We start from the raw sequence: 18,146 nt of genomic DNA, 5'->3' as shown, positions 1-18,146 counted from the left end.
AACATCAAGGGCAACTTCAGGAAAGATGGAGATGTGAAAGACTCTTTTGCAGAGATGTTGCATCTTCTGAAAGACTGCAAATATGCCATTTTGGAGTGAAGCTGTATGCACCATGATTCTTGGCTTTCTATTCCCACAAGCCTGGTGGCAGTGGAGATGACTGACTCTGAGTGGGAGACTGCATATTTAGTTAGGGAAACATGAAAAATATTCTTTGCAATCTACCCAAAGAGTTTCACCAAAGCTTGGTTCAATGGAAACTTGGACTTAGAAAATGATCTAAAGGGAAATCTGAAGTTCTCTGCTTGAGGTAGCAGTTGTGGTAGCTGCAGAAAGTGTGCAAACCAGATTAGTAAAGATTTTAGAGGAGTTAAAGCACATTCACACTGTGAACGCCTGATGTCAAATAGTCAATGTATTTTGGAGAGGGCAAGGCGGAAATCCAACAGGAAAAATAAATGAGGGTTATTTTCATCAGTTAACCCAGTCCATAGTGTTGCTCTCTGCAGACAACACTGAAACTATCTTCTTTAGAAATTTAATCGATGTAATGCTGAATCACAGCAATATAAAATTATGCCAAGTGAAAGCAAGCAAATAGGCAAATAAAAACCATACAATCACCTCTAACAAAGAAGAGAAGAAGAAAAGCAAAAAAAAACCCATGGAAAATCCCTCTTTAGATTCACTCCAATTAAGTTTGTAAGTATTTGAAAATACATGTAAGTCATAAAATCTAACATTAACTAGACAATAATGAAAAATAGAATGTGATAAAGAAATCAGCAGTATTTCATTTTTCACTGTAACTGTGCTTGCTTGGGTTTAACTGAGCACAGTTTAATTCACAAGTCTCCTCACAAGTGCCAGTCAGGAGGACTGTGGATGAAGAAACATTGAAATACCACTTAGAGTGTGAGCGTTTGTAGTTTCAGTGGGAAAAGCCAATGAGAACAAAAGATTAAGGTGGACAGAAGGATGAAGGTAAACACAGTGATGAAATACAGGTGCTATAAAAGACAATGTTTTTGAATTAGATGGTGATAGTTTCTGTATTTCCTGTTTTAGATTAAATTGGGAAATATTAGAATTAGCAAAATGTTAATTGTACAACCTTTTCTAATTATAAGAATAAAGACATTTAAATCACTGCAGAAAGCCTTTTTGTCCTCTTATTATTAGGTGAAACAAAGCAATTTATGCCTTACCTATTTTCTCACATACCAGTTATGGATTCCAAAGAACTTGTCCTCAAGTTACTGAAGCTGACCAAAGTTACTAACTTCCGGAAAACTTATTTTCTACCACTGTATATAGCTTACTTGTATACTTAGAAGGTGTTTGCATCTTACCTGTTCCCCAACCCTTGGCTAAGTTCTATTTTCACTTACACGCATGTGGAAATTTATTATTTATAAATTTAATTGTATAAATTATTAAATTATTTCTACACAAACTAGAAATATAATTTACACCTCCATACCTGAGAGTAGAACTTGGTTCATTGCATTCAGATTAATCCAGACATGAAGATGGAAAAAAAGAAACATTTTCTTCTGTCTCAAATACATGAATAATTGAATTTTATCTGGAAAACTCATCATGAAAAACAAATTTGTATTTTTAATTTCTCAATTATTTGCATACATAAAATTATGCATTTCCAGGTATAAGAATTTGTGCCTTAAAAGCCTATAATAATTTAAATAAGAATAGAAATGTATCATAATTCACTAATTAATCAAAAGCAAGCAGGACAGCTCCAGTTTAGAGTAGTCATAATTAATTCATAAAATAACAAAGTTTATAAGATGTCTAACTGAATATAATAAAAAAACAGCAAGCTTCTGAATATCACAATGTAGTCACAAATATTTCATAAGTACATTAAAAGACAAAGTTAACTGAAACACAGAATCACAGAATGGATGAAATTGGAAGGCGTCTCTGGAGATTATCTAATCCAACCCTCCTACTCAGAGCAGTGTCACCCAGAGCAAGTGGATCAGGGTTGTGCCCATTTATGTTTGAATATCCCCAGGGACAGAAACTCCACAACCTGCCTGGGTAGGTAGATGTCTGCTATGTAGACACCTTCATTTGAATAGTCATTTAGAGTCCTTGCAAAACCTTTAGAAGAAAAGTGTACAACTCATCTTACATGTATTAGTTGTTTTCATTAGGATGAAAGGTTTCATAGGAAAAATACTGATTTTTATCCTATTAAAGTTGGTTAAAATCTCCTTTTTGGCATAAAAAGGTGACATTTTTCTGTTAATACAAAAAGATCATGTGGTAATAAGGGAATATGTACCATTACGAAGAAAGGAGTGTGGTATTAGCGTGCAATTCTGAGATTAAAAAATCAGGAGCAATATGCTGCCACCTTTTTCTCTTTTTTCCCTGTTTGACAATGCTAATAAGACAAACTGTTATCTTTTCAACATGTGACTAGCTTCTGGATTATTGCTCACAAGCTAACCCTTCTTTGGTTTTTGTCTATAGTGAATAAGATTAGCCTAGGAGAGCTAGAGCCAAAACCAATAGCAACAGAGCAAATTATGTGTATTTTAGGTTCCACCTCATTGTTGAAGATCTTTCTGTAAGAAGGGCTTTTTTTCTGTGAGAAGTGCCCAGGTTTTTTTTTTTTTTACATTCTTTTCTTCAGACGAAGGAATTTGCAAATGAAAGCGAACAGTCTTGTATGATGGAAAATGAAAGTAGGATGGAAACTTCAGGAAAAAATGGAAAAGGCTAAGACATTATTTTAAGAAGTGTGCTCTCTAAAGTTTTAAAAGGAAAAGAGAGGGAGAATAAAGAGAAAAAAGTCTGTATTTCTTGGACATCAAAGTGAGGAAATTAATATCAGGAAGACTTATTTCTTACAGTTCTCCCAGGGAAATACAGTGGTTACTTATAATTATTGTAACTTACATATTTGTGTGTATGTGTATCTTTGACTTCGAAAAGTGTCATCTGTTATACAATACAGTCAAAACTATGTATAATAGCAGTCAAGTGGCTGTGTGTGGGTGTTCTATATATATGCATATTGTAATAAAAATGGCAAGTTTAGAGAAGTTGTTTTTCCTTTTCGCTGTTCTCATATTTTGCTTAAGCTTAGAGCAGTAACTTCTGTATTTAGAAAAGGTTAAGAAATCCACAGGTGAGAAAATGGAAGTCACAGGAAATCATAGACAGGTCTATCAGTTGCAAGGCTGGTACCCTGATAAAAGGTGAAAATTATTTCTTCATGACCTTTTCATTATAACAATGAAATTTATGTTTAAGGGCTTTTCAGATAGATGTAGACAGAGATCTATTGATGGTAGTGCCTCAGTGTGTCAGCCGAGTGAGTGGTCCATATCTTTAAGTTTGTAACCATTTGAAAAAAAATATTATTTTACTATTACAAAGAAAGAGATTTTATTTTTTATATCATGTTTTCAATAATAGCATACTAATAAAAAATTGGGCATTAAAAGCCATAAAGCTACCCACTTTCGTTGTAGAAGTCAGGTACGAAATACACTACAAAGATTTTTATCCTTGACCATACTTTCAGCTTGGAAAGAAAACAGTACTATTTTGTATTAATTTTATTTTTACTTGGTATATTTAACATATTAAATAAAATTATCTAATAGAAACATAATAAAAATACTATTTTAAAACAACCATAAATGCTCAAAACTTAGTCATATCTAAGTGTTGTTATTTTCATGGGATCACTGGTTCAATTGGTGAAATAGACATTCTAACAGAATTAACCTGCAAATGAAAGTCACAGACTAGCTAATTTTAAATCACATATTCCTCGTCAGTTTTCCTAATGATTCTAAGCTGTAAATAAACCTTCTGCCAGCTCCTTATTTGCTCTTTTCTTGTTAGATTTGCTCATGTACTGGACGCTTACGGAAGCTACAAGATAAAATACAATTTCCTTGAAGAACATATTATAACTTTTTGTAGGAATAAAATGTTTCTTTGGGCATTTTTCTTGGTCTCCAAGGAGCTGGATACCATAGTGGATAGGCCATCTTTTATCTGTACATTGTCTGAAGTTCATTCTGCAAAAACAAATGGGACATAAGTTAGAATTCGAGTGAGGTACTTTTAATGCACCTATCACAGTGATATTTAATTAATGACCAGCAGCACAGAAGTGCACATTTCCAATTGCTAGGTGTCTAAGAAATAACATCAGGTAGAATCCTAATGCAACCATTATGTCATTTAACAAGATATGTAAATCACTGAAACCTTTTAACCTAAATCTAGAAAATTTCAGGGTTTCATCCCATCTGTTTTTACATGCATCTTCCTGATGGTCTGTCTGAAGCTGATTCAACAATTTGAAGGCGTTTCCAGTACTCAAGACACTGCAGCTCAACTTTGTTATAACTTTTTTTCCAATGCATGCCTGTGTATTTCAGATTTTTTTTTCCTGGTTGCATGGGTGGGAGCATTCTTGTTTTCAAGGTTGCTGCACTCCAAATAAATAAGACATAACCTGTGTCTTTTCAGGGAGTCTTTTACTTTTACTTCTTTTTTTTTTTTTTTTCATTATGAAATTAACTATTTTCAATGTAGTAACTTTCTATGCTGTGTGTGCAGGGGTGTGAGATTCCCCTTGCTTTCTCTTTTTCCTAGTTTCAGGCTCAGATTTTCATCCATGCCTTTTCTGTTCCCATGACTGTGCCATAGCAGAAAATGACATAACATTGTGTTATTCATTTACACCTGAGGTGTATAAAGTCATCTTCATTCCAAACTTTAATTTATTGTATTTACTGTAAAAGATGTAGCTGAGTTGACTGCAGAAGTTTGCAATTTTTTTATAGTCATATATCTGGTTTGAGTGCAAGTTGATACTAAGCACAGTAAATGTTTCTTCATTTTTTTACTTTATGTGGTTAATTCATTTCCAAAAACCCTAACAATAACTGACATAGGTGACACTTCATGACTCTAAGGACGTAGTGACAAGACATCCCTTATGAGTTTAGGAGAATGTTACAGAAACAAATTCCCTTAAATTGTTAATGCGATGTCAAAGGGCATGCATTCCACTACTGATAAGACATGACAACAAATGAAATGTAAGCTAAAAGTCAACAGCTATTAGCAGTTAACTAAATTATTCCATAGTCTAATTATTAGTTAGGTGACAGGATACGTAAAATATAATCATTGTCAATATACTATACTAGGTGCTAGAAATCTTCTATGTTCTAAAGAATATTTCTTTTAGTTAATAATAAAATCAGTAATCATGCAGAAATCTTGCTTTCTATTGATAGCGATGGACAAGCTTTATTGTCTTGTTACTGTTACTCAGTACAAAATCTAAATAGGACATCATTTTTTTTATGTGATATTGCCAATATTAACCTGTTTCACAGAGCAATATCAGTGTTGAATGCTCTTTCACAGACCAAATCTGGTTGAATAATCAAAGAAAATATTTTGGGTTATTTGACTGGATTCAAAATAGCTATTCAGTTTGGCAATATCCATTCTCTTTATAATTAAAGGATTTTCATTCACGCAGCATTTAAGGGAGGCTAGTTCTTCACATTCCTTCACTGTTTGTATCTTAGTAAGACTAATGTCTGATGCTTATTTGTTTTTCTTTGCTGACCATTATTCTGTAATGGCTTTCTTTCCAAATCAGTGTGGAAGAAAATCTAAGCAATGTCATTTACATTAGGAATGCTAACTGGCAGAAAAAACATATTGATAAAAGAATATGATTAACTTCCTCTTTCACAGGGATTCCAGGCAGAAACACATTTCAATTTTCTCAGCATTTTCCAGGAAACTTACAGAAAACTTACTTCTAGAAGTAGTATTTGTCAAAATGAAGGAGGATTTGAATTACTTATAAGTAACTCAACTCTAAGGATAAGTTTAGTTACTTAGTATACAGGAAAAAATGAATTCTTAATCATGAAGAGCAGTGTGAGAGAAATCATGATGGTGTATGTGGGAGACAGACATAAGGAGAACGGAGTCTGATTGCCAGATGGTAATGCATTAGCATATTCCATTGGCTTTTTATGTCATAATGTGGCTTAACACTGCTCCTAATGCTACTTCCTACAGTTTATTTCATTAGAATCCAATCCCATTGTAAGTGCTGCTCAGTATTACATCTGGGGTATTGTCTAAGTGTGTCTCAGTAGTAACACTATTGCTAGTTCTTTCCTAAAAATAATCTTTCCTGACGAGTATGAACAAAGTGAGGTGTTTGAAGAAGCATAAATATTTTCCAAATCAACTGAATTTCTTAGATTTTGAAACTTAGACCCAGGCTAGATATTGCCTATACTTTTTTCCTGTTTAGGGGAGTATGAAGGTTGTGTTTTTGTTCTTATTTTTGTGTCTTAAATTAATACACTATACATACCTATTTATTACTGATAAATTTTGCTTTTCCTAGTGGTGAGGATGCAAGAAATTTTCTTTAATTCAGCTCACAAATCTGAAAAGACTGTGCATATATGGGAACATGTATTTTTATGTACATATTTTGTACCACAGACAAATTGCTAGTTTTCTTAAAGACCACATTACGCTCTCAAAGAGTAATTATGTATTTGTCACCATCTCCTTCCTTTGACAATCACTATAAAGTGTTCCCTATTGGGCCATTGAACATGGGCTCTCTGTGAAATGAAGCATTGCAGTCAGGCAGTTTGAAAAAAAATATTACCACCCCAGCAGACGGATCAGTAATTTAGTACTAATCGGCTCAACTGGTTTTACAGAGTTTCTGCCTTTAATGTTCTGTGCCTTCATTGTGTGTGATTTACATCTGACTTGAGTGTAGCTTCAAAGGTTGCCAGCTATCAGTAGCCGACTGATACTATCTCCCTATCATTAGATCCACCTTGTAAAGCAGTCCCAAGATTTGGTGACTAGGAAGATGTAGATTTTGCAGCACACCTGTAAAATGAGTTTCCTTATGCTTCACTGAACTGCAGTTAGGTAGATAAAGAGTAGTTTGCATTGCAGACCACCAAGCAACCATGCTGTTATCCTGTCAACTTGCAGGACTGGGAAGACAGATGAAGACAAATAGTATATTGCTGAGACACCTTTACCCAGGCAGAGGTGAATGAAATGTCAGAGTTAGGGTCTTTCCTGGACTACACCACCTGCTGTCTTTTCATCAGAGCATCAGTTACTACAACTATTTGAATTATGATTAATAACACCATCTTTTTGTCAAAGCTGTTAAAATTTGCCTTTCATTGAGAGCTTTACAGTACTCGCAGAGGAACATTTTAGGGAACTGAAGACTTTGGCTGAATTTCTTCAATGATTTTTTTTTTCACTTCAGTTTTACTAAATACATTGTACCGACTGAAGCACTAACCTTCAACAGACAGGTATACCTGTTAGATCACACTTACCTGTGCATACTGCTGTCATTGTAGTAACTGAGAATGTACTGTCTTCCTGAAAGAGCAGCACCATTTTTTGACCATTCATGCTTGCAAACTGGAAACCAGTGGAATGAATATGTATATGTGTATATACATACATTTGTATACACCACAAAATACATATAACCCTATATGTGGATCTGTCTTTAAAAAAGGTTGTGTTTTTAAATTTCACACTGGAAATTAACAACAGCACCTGAAGAACTTTCATCTTTTAAGTTTTGTGTAGATATAGGCACAATGCCATTACCTGCTGAAATTTTCTTTCCACTTGTATTTTTCTATTTTTAATATATTAATAAGGCAATTTGCCTTGGTACATTTATAGGAATTCAGATAGTTTGCAGACATATGGCAGATAAGACTCAGCATTTTTACAAGTGTGGGAAGGATCTGATATATCTAATTCAGGTACTTGGACCTTGTCAGAGAGGCACCCACAAAATAGACAGGACGTGCACTCAAAATGAGATTTACTCTAACCAAAATTACTTAGCACTCCAACAAAAACCAGTGAACTAGAAGTTCGGATGCCAGGCAGAAATAATACTACACATCTGACTTAAGAATTCCTAAATTTTTCAAGAACAATCCTTTAGAATGATGACCCAAAATACTCAATTGTTCACCCATAAAATGAGGGATCTCAGTCCCAGGGGAGTTTCCTTGGGTGGTATCCCGATCCAAAGGGAGAAGCTTTGACTGCAGACCCGCTACTCTGAGGAGGACTGACTCAATTTGCCCTCCGGCAGGGCTCTGTTTACATCCTAGGTGGGTCTGACCTGTGGTCATTTCTGGTTGGCTGGGGGCCTCATCTTCCAGTGGCTGTGTGCCTGGCAACAGCCACCATATACATGCGAAAAGCAAGGAAAGTGCGTGAAAAACAAAGTAATCAGGCTTCAACAGTCAGAAAGCCCCTGCCTTTATCAGGTCTGTGGAAAGCACCGGTCTTTGTCAGGGTGAGTGCATCTGCCACAGACCTACACTTTTAAATGACAGGTGAAGTAGCACTGGAGTCATTGCTAAGTTCCCAGCACAGTCAACAGAAAGAGAAAGGACTGTTTGAAGGTCCCCTAGGAGAACTTCTGACCCAAACTAAGATGTCTTCAAAGGTTAAATGTGGATTTGTAGTGCTTTGAGTTTTTGTGTGTGTGTATGTGTGCATGTGTTTTAACTCATGTATGGGTAAGGCCAATTTACTTCCATTCATGCTGACTACGGCCTAAGCAGTTCTCTTGATAACAGTGAAACTTAACTGTAGACTGCTTGTTAGTATGAGAAAGGATATCAATGGGGAGCCAGTCTGGCATTGCCTCACTTATGCTGATTAAATTTTTATTCAATAGAAATCAATTCAAAAGTTCCCTTTCATGTCAGTGGGATTAGGTTTTGGCATTTAGCTCATGATTTTGACTTTCATATATTTGCACAAAAAAACCCGAGAATGCTAAACTACATATGATGATCTTAAAAACCATATCATCCTCTGACTGCTCCCTGGCTATTAGGATTTGCGAAATAGAACTCCAGATCTTTTTGGCATAACCAGAAAAACTATACAGAATGAAAGATATGAGAAAAATGTTAATAAAATGTTTAGATAAATATTTTGAAAAGAATTCCAGGAAAAGAAAAGTATGATGCGTGCTTATGGAGAAATAAAGTAACTTTTCTCCCCAGAATAGGAAAAGCAAGGGTTGAAGCCAAATCAAACACTAGAAATGTATGTGTTAAATATCAACCTTGAAATCCATCTGTCTTACATCCTTTCACTTGCTGTGTTAGAGACAAGATTGCATTATTGGGAAAGGAACAAAACAACAACAAAAAAACCCCACATAAACTTTCCCTGCCCTTTAGGGAGCAATCTGAGTTTTGACTTCTTCAGGAAGCAGTTTGTATTCTGAGAAACTGAGAAATTAAACAAACGTCTATTCAATGGAATGTAAATTTGTCAATATGGCATCCATGCCTCATGGAGGGGAAATATGTCTTTGGAAAGCAAATTGCCTGCTGTTAGGTGCTTTCTGAATAGGAGAGGAATGTTTTCCACAAGGCTGTTTTTAACAGGCAGAGTGCATGTTGCAGTCAAGTGTCAGATGAAATTGAGAAGTTAATTAAATCATCAGTTTTCAAATGTGCATGATAAGAGTGGTAAGGTTTCTATAAGGTAGGGGATGGGACAAGTTTTTTGAGAGGTGACCTTCTCCTTTATTGCACCAATTCCATAGTGGGTTAACAGTTATTTCATCTTTCCTTCTTCCTCAGTAGAATTGCTCTTATTAAAGCAGCTACAAAATCAGGTGCTCTTATTAAAGTCAGGTACAAAATAGGAGACATTAAGCTTGGGAACTACCATAGCCTTCATTATATACTACTGTTGTTTTCCTTCACAGACATAAACACATTGTTTCAGATGATTAGATAACTGCAATAATTCTGAAGAAAAGAGAAACATAAACAGTCATAGAAAATCTTTTCAAATGTGCCAAAGAACCTCTACCAACGAACCTCTACTTGTTAAAGATACGCACCAAAAATGGGCCAGATGTGCCTATTCTTTAAATTTTTGTGCTTCTGAAACTTCTTATCTATGAAAGATTCTGATATTAGCAGCTCTAAATCAGAAAGCACTTGCTGTTCGCAAAGCAGATATGGCAGTGGGAACTTTTCTACCTTGTTATACTGATATGCATTAGCTGTTGTGATTTTTGGTAGTAGTACTGAATAGTAGCAATGGTAGTTCCTCAGTCAAGAAATGTGTATGTTGTATCCACACTGTATATATTTTAGGGTCTTTTGAGGTGGATAGTTGTCTAGGGAAAGCCCTGGAAAGAACAAATTTCTGGATTCTAGCAGATTGATCTCCAGAAAAAGAGAATTAATTTCGTGTATCACAAAGGCACAAAAGAACCGTTATAGATAGCTTTAACTTCATGCTAAAAGATTTCATTTACCATAAGTGCTCCCTATCCTGATATCTAACCATCTTCTGTCCCTCCTGGCATTTTCTGCCACATGTATCTTTGCTTACACGTGAACAGAATATAAACAAATGAAAAGCAATCCACTAGTTTATTAGCGAGAAAATTAAATCAGAAAAATCTCAGATAAAATGAGAATTGCACACAAGAAGCAAAAGTTATTTTAGTATTCCTATTTAAATACTTCATAATTACTTGTACTATTTTATTATTGACTATACTATACGGCCCCTAAAATCTCACAGTGTGCTCAGCAGGTCACTGGTATCAGAGAAATCTCTGTGGAACAAGGATACTTTGCAGATGTTTCAAAAGTAGTTAATAATGTGTCAATGAGAAGAAAATGAAAAAGGCAACAGCTGATAATTGGCAATAACAATGGCTGTAAAGCCAAGATGTAGAAGTGGTATTTTAATAGCACTGCACATAGAAAGTACAGAAAAGGTGGGAAGATACATGATACCAGAAGAAAACTTCTGTTTAGTATTTGACATGTCATCCACTTTTCCTTCAAGGAGTGAGAAGCCAAATGAAGATGTAACTATGAGATTTTTTTTCATTTAATATGTTTTCTTATTTCATTACATGAAGATTCTGATTTTTTAAATTTGAGATAGAACAGTTATGCTTATGAAAAGTGACAGTAAATGAAGACAGAGTTTTCAAAAGCACTCAGTGATACCTTAATAGATTTTCCTTTGAAGTAAAGGAATAAAACTCCTATCAAATCTGAAGGCAGCTGAGTTAGGTCAAGGGTGAATAATCAAAAAAAATCTTGCCCATTTCTAAAATATGTTGTAGGACCTACAAAAATACAAACAGCATTTAAGTTTGCTTTTAATCCTAATGTTTTTCATGTTTGAAGAGAGACTGTGAAATGGTTGTATGGCACAGTTGCACTTGCTTAAAAAAAGAGCCTTGCTGTAGATTTGTTCTTGACTATTGAAATAAATCTGAGTTTTAAAAAAAATATTTTTTATGGCATAACTCTATGATCTCAAGCAAGGAATATAAATTCTTTAAAAGATCAACATTGATCCTGTTTCAGCGCTAAGACATTTTGTGTCTGACATAAGCTTGCAGTCTTGCTGTCCTGTAATTGACAGCATACACTGACCACCATGGTCAGCTTCAAGGTCACTATCTCCTGGTGGTTAAGCTGAGTTAAGAAAACCTACAAAAAGTAATTAGAAAATGTCAAGGGTAAGTGTCCCTAACACACAAATAGTCTGATTCTCCTGCTGTGAAAGATATTGTTGTGGAATCCAATGAGCAGTCTCATTAATGCTGCTAATTATCTCCTGCTGTTTTGAAATGTGCATTTTTTTTTTTAAAGTTTGTTTAGCTAGAAATGTGTCAAAAGTCACCAATAGCACAACAAGGTCACTAAGTAGATGCAGAACCCTATGGTAACATGAAGGCATGTGCAGACACCATTATGTTCTTCCATTCTGATTTATATCCAAGTATAACTGCATGCCACGGTTTAAAGCTGGGCCGGCTATTAAACCTGTGGCAGATGCTCTCTGTTATTCCCCCCCCCTCCCCCCAGAGGGAAAGGGAAAGGGAAAAGGGAGAGAGACTTCTGGGTTGGAAAATTAAAACAGTTTTAATAAACTATAATAATGAAAAAGAGTATAATAACAATAATAGAAATAATCAAATATATACAAATATATATACAAACCCAAGATTGAGCTCCCCTGAAGTCAGCCACGTCACCACCGGCACTGCAGGGCAGGCTCCGGGAAGGCCCAGGCTGGGCCTAGCGACGGTCGAGAGCTGGATTCAAGAACGCATGGATCGGGATCGGGGGCAGCAGGAAAACAGACGGAATCCTCCTTGGACACCGGCCATAGCAGAAAGAGAGCGAGACCCTTGTGATCCCCCTGCTTTATACTGAGAATGACGTGTATGGGATGGAATACCCTCGTTGGTCAATTTTGGGTCACCTGCCCTGTCCGCTCCCCCCTGCAGCTGCGACCCCCCTTCGGCTCTTCACTCGTAAGCAGTGAGGAATTCAGCAGTGACCTTGGTTTCTCTCAAGAACAAGTACAGCAAGAGCCTTTCTGCACAACATCCCTACCGGTGCCTCAGTGATAACTACAAACTTCGAGCGTTATCAGTCCTGGAAGCAGACACTGTCTGCAAAAACATGTAGTTAGTTTCAGAAAGTGCAGTTACTTAGAGGAGACTTAGCTGAAAGTAAAAATCACTGAAAGGAAAATCGGCCTGGTTTAGGCCAAACCAGGACACTGCATCTAAAACCAACAGTGAGGTGTTTATACTGTTTATCTATTCTGGTGTACCAAAGATGTGGAATATAAGTAAATCAAAATTTTCAGTATTTCACACCTACCGGTACTTCAGTAAGATGTTGATGGATCAGGTGGAGGAAATGCAAACAAGCTAAAAAAAATACAGATATTACGAACCTGATTGTCTAATAGGGGCAAAAGGATTCCAGCCTGTCAGTTGGCAGGGTTGATTGAGAGGGCTTTAAACAAGGCTTGAAGGGGGAGGGGGATAAAACCTGGCTTGCTGGTAATGAGCCTAGGGGTGGAATGCCAGAGTTGGATAACTGCCCCCCTGAGCCAGTAGACAGGAACAGGGAGCAGAATAGACCCCCTATAACTCAAGAGGAAGTAGTTAGTGATTTGCTGTGCCACTTGGACGCTCACAAGTCTATGGGACCGGATGGTATCCACCCAATGGTACTGAGGGAGGAGGCGAAAGAGCTTGCTAAGCCGCTCTCCATTATCTATTATCAGTCCTGGTTAACCAGGGAGGTCCCAGACAATTGGAAGCTGGCCAATGTAACGCCCATCCATAAGAAGGGCCGGAAGGAGGATCCTGAAAACTACAGGCCTGTCAGCCTGACCTCCTGCCTGGCAAGATCATGGAACAGATCATCTTGAGTGCCATTACACAGCACCTAGAGGGCAACCAGGGGATCAGGCCCAGTCAGCATGGATTTAGGAAAGGCAGGTCCTTCCTGACCCAACCTGATCTCTTTTTATGACCAGGTGGCCCACCTAGTGGATGAGGAGAAGGCTGTGGATGTAGTATACTTGGACTTCAGCAAAGCCTTTGATATTGTCTCCTACGGCATTCTCCTGGGTAAGCTGGCAGCCCACGGCTTGGACAGGTGCACTCTTTGCTGGGTTGAGAACTGCCTGGATGGCCGGGTCCAGAGAGTGGTGGTGAACGGTACCGCATCCAGTTGGCGTCAGGTCACTAGTGGTGTTGCCCAGGGCTCAGTACTGGGGCCAGTCCTGTTTAATATCTTTATTGATGATCTGGATGAGGGTATTGAGTGCGCCCTCAGTAAATTCGCAGACGACACTAAGTTGGGTGGGAGTGTTGACCTGCCTGAGGGTAGGAAGGTTCTGCCAAGGGATCTGGACAGGTTAGATAGATGGGCCGAGACCAATGGTATGAAGTGCGACAAGGTCAAGTGCCAGGTCCTACACTTTGGCCATAACAACCACATACAGCGCTACAGTCTGGGGGGAGAGTGGTTGGAAAGCGGCCCTGTGGAAAAGGGCCTGGGGGTATTGGTGGACAGCCGGCTGAACATGAGCCAGCAGTGTGCCCAGGTGGCCAAGAAGGCCAACAGCATCCTGGCTTATATCAGGACTAGTGTGGTCAGCAGGACTAGGGAAGTAATTGTTCCCCTGTACTCGGCACTGGTGAGGACACACATCAAGTACTGTGTCCAGTTCTGGGCCCCTCACTTCAAGAAAGACATTGAGGTGCTGGAACGAGTCCACAGGAGGACAACAAAGCTGGTGAAGGGTCTAGAGGGTATGTCTTATGAGGAGCGGCTGGGGGAACTAGGATTGTTTATCCTGGAGAAAAGAAGGCTCAGGGCAGACCTTATTGCTCTCTACATCTTCCTGAAAGGAGGCTGTAGTGGGGTGGGGGTCAGCCTCTTCTCCCAGGGAACTAGCAACAGGACTAGAGGGCATAGCCTCAAGCTGTGCCAGGGGAGGTTCAGGTTAGACATTAGGAAAAATTTCTTTACAGAAAGGGTTATTAGGCATTGGAATGGGCTACCCAGGGAGGTGGCGGAGTCACCATCCCAGGAGGTGTTTAAGAAAAGACTGGACATGGCACTTAGTGCCATGGTCTAGTTGACACAGTGGTGTTAAGTCAAAGGTTGGATTCGATGATCCCAGAGGTCTCTTCCAACCTAGTTGATTCTGTGATTCTGTTTAGGATTAATCTCAATTAAAATAAAAAATATTAAAATATATTCAAAATATGGTCAGGGATCTGCACTTTTTATCCCAGAAAAGCAATAAAATTGCAGAATCACAGAATCATAGAATGGTTGGGATTGGAAGGGACCTGTGGAGATCATCTAGTCCAAGCCCTGCTAAAGCTAGTTCACCTAGAGCATATTGCTCAGGGTAGCGTCCAGGCAGGTTTTGAATATCTCTAGAGAAGGAGACTCCACAAGCTCCCTGGACAGCCTGTTCCAGTGCTTTGTCACCCTCAAAGTAAAGAAGTTTTTCCTCACATTCAGATGGAACTTCCCATGTTTCATTTTGTGCCTGTTGTCCCTTTTCCTGTTGCTGGGCACCACTGAGAAGAGTCTGGCCCCCCTCCTCTTGACACCCACCCCTAAGGTATTTGTAAGCATTGATAAGATCTCCTCTCAGTCTTCTCTTCTCCAGGCTAAACAGACCCAGTTCTCTCAGCCTTTCTTCATAAGAGAGATGCTCCAGTCCTCTAATCATCTTTGTAACCTTCTGCTGGACTCTCTCCGGTAGTTCCTTGTCTTTCTTGAACTGGGGAGTCCAGAACTGGACACGGTACTGCAGGTGTGGTCTCACTAGGGCAGTGTAGAGGGCGAGCAGAACCTCCCTCAACATGCTGGGCATACTCTTCCTAATGTACCCCAGGATACCATTGGCCTTCTTGGCCACAAGGGCACATTGTTGGCTCATGATGAACTTGTTGTCAACCAGAACTCCCAGGTCCTTCTCCGCAGAGCTGCTTTCCAGCAGGTCAACCCCCAGCGTGTACTGGTGCATGGGGTTATTCCTCCCTAGGTGCAGGACCCTACACTTGCCTTTGTTGAACTTCATTAGGTTCCTCTCCGCCCAACTCTCTAGCCTGTCCAGGTCTCACTGAATGGCAGCACAGCCTTCTGGTGTATTGGCCACTCCTGCCAGTTTTGTGTCATCAGGAAACTTGTTGAGGGTACACTTTGTCCCTTCATCCAGGTCACTGATGAGTAAGTTGAATAAGATTAGGAACAAGAATTAAGAAGAAAATTTTCTGGTGATGGTCAGAAGTTCAATGAGAGTTTATAATTTTGATATCTTTACTATGGCCTACTATAACAGTTTGAAAGGATCAAAACAAAATAATCCTCTGTTTACTCAGTACAGTGTATTGCAATGCTTTATAAGTCAGTGAAACTTTAGTATATATGTGTATTTTAAACGTAATGTAAATGCAGTTTCAAGTTTCTTTAGGCTATATTGGAATGTAACATATAGTAAAAATGGGGTTTTCTTAGACGTGTGGCTACTTCAAAGAGCAATATCTGCACTGTGGTTTTAAACAAAAACGAGATCTGACAACTGGCTCAAACATTCAGATACTTTCTGGCAAGACACGCAATTTCAAAAAATGTCCAACTTTCTGCCAAAGTCTGAAGAGAGATGAGTGAGTCTATTCTGAATGACAAAATTAACAAGAGAAATCGAGCTAACTGGTTAAAGCAAGAGATACATATTAACTTTGCCCTTCTTTGGTGCTGGTTTTTCATATTACCTACATGTAGTATGTATGACCGAGGGAAAAGTAATGTCATTCTCCAAATTAATTTCCCCACTTACTAAATTAGACAGTGTGATATAATACCTTCATTTCATCATTATGATGATGAAACATAAGTAGGTTCATAGTGTTCTTTGATGTCTTTTAGTGAGATGTCCTGTAGAAGTAAAAAGTATTGATGATGAAAATTATAATAAAATAGTTTGACAGAATAATTTCTGCCAAGTCAAGACTTAATATGACTAGTGAAATTAACTATGAACTCTGTTCAGTGAACTTTATAGCACTACACCTAACAATTTACTCACAAGTCAAATACGCAGTTCCTACAAAATGCTGATGAATGTTCACTTTACATTTATCTCATTTTTTTCCTTTTTAAATCTTTTGCAATGGAAGATCTAAAAGTACTTACCTCGCATAGCTTTTCTTCTTTCCTAATTAACTTATGAAGTAGTGTACTTAAAATAGAACTTTAAGTACTCTGAGACACTATGTTTTACACTCTCACTGTCAAAAAATTTCCTTATTCTCAGACTTTACTTATTGAGCAGTTTTGTTATTAAGGTGCTTTTTCTATTTGATTAAAATAAAAGAAGTAGGTAAGAGTTTCTGATGTGACCCTTTATTAATAGTGTACATTTGTATTATTCTTCATGATCTTCACATATAACAATTTTTTAAAACTTTCTCTGTTTTCTCCTACTGTTTTCTTCCTGATTCCTACAGATTTTACTATTTAACTAAAGAAAATGCCAACTAATGGTACTACACAGATGACCATTGGTGATTTCTGCCATCATTAATGCAGGCTTAATTTGTGCTCTAAATCTTTAAATTATGCATCTAGCTATCCCACATAACTCTGACTTCTCAAAGTTACTAGTTTCATTTTTCAGCTTTCATCACCTCTATGTATTACATCTTGTGTTATTTTTACATAAGAGCAAGCCTTTCGAGTCTGTTGATGTCTCTCACTATCATAGTTTCTATACTGTCCAGAGCAAACTGCTAACAATGTGAGACCTCTGCACACTAGTGAGAAAGTTTGATGCTAGAATATACCAGATACCCAGACAGACATTGTATCACTGTGGTATTGATTTCTACATAAGCTGTTTTCTTTTCCAGTTTTTCACTGATATGCTACTTCTACATTTTTATGTGCAACTTAAATATACTGTATATTCTTATATACAGCAATATGTTTCATTCAAATAATCTCTGTATACATTTTGAATATATAAATGTGTATATATGCAATTATCTCTGTATGGAATTGAGTCAGACATTTCAATTCTTTTCCTAATTTCAGCTTAGTATGACTCAACCACATTTCTATATCTGATTTTCCTTGTATTTAAAATCCAGCTGAATCAGTGTACTCAGGATTTTCCTTTGAGAACTTGTCTTTAAAACAAAAATAAACTCTCCTTCAACATAGATATGTTCTATAAATACTAAAAATTATGATTCATTTGTTTGTTAAGATAAAGTGAATGAGAAGTAAATAACATAAAGAATATTTTGAAGAGGTGAAGAATTATCACTATCCCTTGAGGAAACCTTAGAACAGGTAGGAAAAGCTGGGTCACTCATCCCTCCTGCAGCACTGCTTACTGTGTCCATTCTTACTAATGACTTTCCTGGATTGTCCAAAAATTCCTGTTGTTTTCTGAAGATAAGTGTTTTCTATTTCAACAGTTTCCTTTTTTATCCATGTATGGTGATAAAGAGTAGGGGAAAAACATGATCCTGAAAGAAAAATTATCACCAGCAATGTAATTTCTATATTCTTTTTCCTTAAGTGAGCATTCCTCTCTCACTAATCAGTTTTCTAGTCATCCTGTCAGTATGTCTCTCAGTGCTTTAAATGTTTCTGTGGAAATAATCTCTTTGAAAGCACAATGTG

Source organism: Nyctibius grandis, chromosome 2, assembly GCF_013368605.1.
Source record: "Nyctibius grandis isolate bNycGra1 chromosome 2, bNycGra1.pri, whole genome shotgun sequence".
NCBI lineage: Eukaryota > Metazoa > Chordata > Aves > Nyctibiiformes > Nyctibiidae > Nyctibius > Nyctibius grandis.
Note: the sequence above shows the minus strand (reverse complement) of the source record.